Source organism: Mus caroli, unplaced genomic scaffold (genome assembly GCF_978045245.1).
Source record: "Mus caroli unplaced genomic scaffold, Mus_caroli_1 scaffold_3, whole genome shotgun sequence".
NCBI lineage: Eukaryota > Metazoa > Chordata > Mammalia > Rodentia > Muridae > Mus > Mus caroli.
In genome coordinates, this window is record NW_028227258.1 from 10,894,482 (window position 1) to 10,898,598 (window position 4,117).

Below are 4,117 nucleotides of genomic sequence, written 5' to 3' on the forward strand. Positions count from 1 at the left end.
TCTGCTCGTTTCCTTATTTTGAATTATCATTCTTACCCTTGCCATTTCCAAGCAAGGGACACAGGCTCTGAGGTTACATCAGGTGTCCCTGTTCCCAGAGCTGATGAGTGGCCAACCAAGAATTCAACCCACAGGTCTGAGTACACAGCCCTTGCTTGTTGGAGGAGACCTTCACTGTGTCTGGTTTCCAGGCTCGTCTCTCCTATTTTCCGTTCCCCTGGACTCCAAATTAGAGTCCAGGCTGGCTACCCACGGTTGCCCCAAGTGCCTCCTCATCTTTCCTCTTTTCCTTCCTTTCTTATGTCTCACCTCGCCTCTGAAAACAGTTCATTCCTCTCCGTCCTCCTCAGCAGTGATCTCAGCTGCCTGAAATTCTCAGGGAGGTAAAAGGCCGCCTTCTACGTGACCCCAGTCTTGACCTTTTCTTCTCTTCTTCCATGAAAGGGTAACTGTCATCTGCTTCTGCCTGAATGGACATGTCCTTGGTGCCTCTTGTCATACGTGGGCCACCTCTTGTGCTCATATCTGCATCTACTGCAGGAATCAAGATACCGTGTGGAAGTTCCCCCACCCCCACCTGAGATGGCCCAGACTGTTTTCAGAGCTCAGAGAAGGTGACTCCTGGCAGCAGGACACAACTGGGAGAGGCTGAGTGGGTGGACCCTTGTCTTTACACACACCCACAGCCCTTCAAACAGAGTATGCCCTTTTCATTTCTTTTACACATTGAGAAAAAGGTCAAAATGCATTCCCACAGTAAGTGACAATTGTCTCTCTTTCACTAGGTCTCCAGTATCTGGTGGGAAGGGAAATCTTCTGTCTTGAATATCTAGCTCAGGCAGGGCTGAGCAGCTACTTATCTGAGGCAGGTCTATGGAGGAAGGATGCAATATTCGGCATTTAAATTATCCTGTCTCAAAGATTTGATCAATTCTGTCCATTCCCCGACACAGGCATTCTCTACATTTTAAAGATATAAACATAGACGGCTACCTCTCCGAACACAGGAAGTCTATGTTCACACAGACAATGGGTGACAGAAGTCAAGATCCTATCATGTGGCTCAGATTCTAAATTCGGATGGGCTGAAGTTCAGATGCCTGTCTGCTTCTCACGAGCTGTGTTATCTGGCAAGTTACTGGGTCTTTCTGACTCCTGTACTAAGAGGCACCGTTGTACCTCTAAACACTACGAGTAGGATAACCCACTGTGGACCTGATGTCTGGCTTTCAGCCATCGTTAGCCAGTGTTTCCACTGTATAGCAGGATCTATTACAACATTTTGAACGAGCTCTAGGCATCCTAACCCCTGAATCCTCTTCTGCCACAGGGATTGCAAAGCAGCCTGCTGGTATCTGGGCCACTCAGCCTATGTAATTTTAAACTGTTCAGAGAGTTACACATGTTTATTAGGGAGGGAGTTCTAACATAAACCAGGGACCCAGCCTGGTTTTATTGCACAGGGCTGTGGTTTGAGAGTTTGTGGCCCTGAAGAACTTGTAGGTCGAAACCCAGTCCCCCATGTGACCATTACCTTTGAGAAGGCAATTAAGTCAGAGAGTAAGGCCCTCAAGAAGGCATTATTGCCTTTATAAAAGAGCCACACGAGTTTGTTTGTTCCTCTGTCTGTACGAGGACACAGGAAGCACATGTCTCTAAAGAGCAGCGTGAATCTTCCTCAGACACCAAGCCTGTCAGCACTTTCATCTTGGATTTCCCAATCTCAACTACTATGAAAAATAAATGGCTGTTGTTTATAAGCTTATAAGCTGCACAGTCTAAGGCATTTTGTTATAGCAGCTCAAACACACTGAGGCTTAGGGCATATGATAATCTAATGGACCTGTCCAGCTACAGCACTGTCTGAGACGCTCCACTTCCGCTCACTCATCTCTGGGCACCAGGCTCCCAGCTCTCACGTCTGCCAGAGCTGAGTCAGTTTAAGGAAGTCTGTGTGTGTGTGTGCGACCAGGGAAAATATTGCCTATAGGAAAATCTCACATACATTCTGCATGCGTTCATAGGTAACCACAATGGGATATCTCTGTTTCAGTACTTTCTTAGGTAATGTGGGAAAAAATGTCTTATGAATAAGACCAAAAAATCATGGGATATCCCCAAAATATTTAATGCTTCAAAACCGCAAGGTTAAATAAAACCTATAATAATCATTGCATCTTCTGTAGCCGTGTTACGACATTATTTTCAATAATAGATTGGTTCTTACTTGGCTGATTATTTGGTCCTTATGTTACTGCTTCTAGGATAGTTCAGCTGCTCACAATGCACAGAAGCAGAAGTGACAGCAAGTGAAGAGGCACGTTGAGTCCTGAGAGAGGCTGCTGACAGGGACACTCTTACTCAGTGTGACTACAGACCATAGAGTCTAGTCTTTGGTATTTATCCATGTCTTATTATCTGTTGCTGTATAAAATAATGCCTTTAAATTTCTCTGCTGATATGCAGTTCATGGTATCAATGCATCCTAGCATTTTGTGTGTCCACACACATGCAGTGTGTATGTCCACATGTATTTGGGATATGTGTATGTGAACATATTTAGTCAGGCCAGTTTGACTTTGGGTGTTTTGTTCCATCACCTTTTACCTTATTTTTAAGGACACTCTCTCTGCACCTGAAGGTTACTGATTTTGCCAGGCTGTTGGTTAGTGAGGTCTCTGTCCCTAGCACCTGCACTGGGACTATAATTTATACCACTACACAGGGCTTTCATATGATTTCTGGGGGTCCAAACTCGAGCCCTCATGATTGCATAGCAGAAACTTTGCCAGCAGAGCCTGCAGGACCCTGAGGTCCCTCTGGTGACATTTTTGAGAATTCAACAATGATCCTTTGTTTCACTTATCCCCAATATAGCCTCTGATAAAAGCAATGGAAATGAAAAATGAACTCAGAAAAGAATGATTATGTAGGGATTTGGTAGCAGTTGCCCTCTCCTGATAAAAGCTAGATTCTGTTCTCACACGAGAACCCAGCCAAGATAACTGGTTATTGTCAGTCTTCATAGTAAGGATGCTGACTTAAAACCTGGACCACAGGATGTGCAGGTCTATGCAGAGTACCCACCGTATCACCAAACGTCTCCTCCTAAGTACCACTTCCTGAGGACCGTGTGGCTTGTAAATGGCATCACAGTTTACCTCCCTTACCTGTCAGTGGGTCACACTGATTCTCTGCTTTCTGATTGCATGCCCTGAAACCGAATTTATCATATGAGAATGTGTAAAACGTACTCCTCAATGGCTCCTTTTGGGTATTAACCAGTGCGCTGGGAAATCGTACTTATCAGAAAAAGCAGAGTGTCACGTCTAATAATGTGTGGCTCTTGTTTAAGAAAACATGTCTTTAAAACAAAAGCCAGCCGGGCGTGGTGGTGCACGCCTTTAATTCCAGGACTCAGGAGGCAGAGGCAGGTGGATTTCTGAGTTTGAGGCCAGCCTGGTCTACAGAGTGAGTTTCAGGACGGCCAGGGCTATAATTTTATTAATTCCTTTCCTACCTCCAACCTCTCCCCTGCTTCTTCTTATGCTCTCTTTCAAACCAATGGTCCCTTTAACTTTAATTGTTGTTCTTGATGGTGGTGGTACTGAGTGTGTGTGTGTGTGTGTGTGTATGTGTGTGTGTGTGTGTTTCTAAATACACAGTACAAACTGTCTGTTTTCAGCACTGACCATTTGATATTGGAGTGGACCCCACAATTCTACATTTTCATCAGTTAGGGTTTTCCACAGTGGTTTCTTTCTGTTGCAGAGACGTTTCCTTGATGGCAGATGACATCTACAGTTATCTATGTTTAAGAACAAATGTTTAGATTGAAGTTGGGGGTTGTGCTGGCTTAGTAAAGTATCAGTTGCATACTGCAACCAACCTTTCCTCAGAGCAAGGTCCAAAACAGGGGTTTAGGATGGGAGGGGGCGTCCACTGTCTCTTCCTTCACCTTTGCTGGACCTGAAGAGGAAGAGCAGGATCTCGGACGAATGCTGTGGTTCCCGGTCTTCTATCTGGGTACCCAACCTGTACCCGCCCATACCGCTAGAAGTCAGGAACTAGAGTCTGAGGTTCACCCTATCCCCCGAGCAGTCAATGCCAGGCAGTA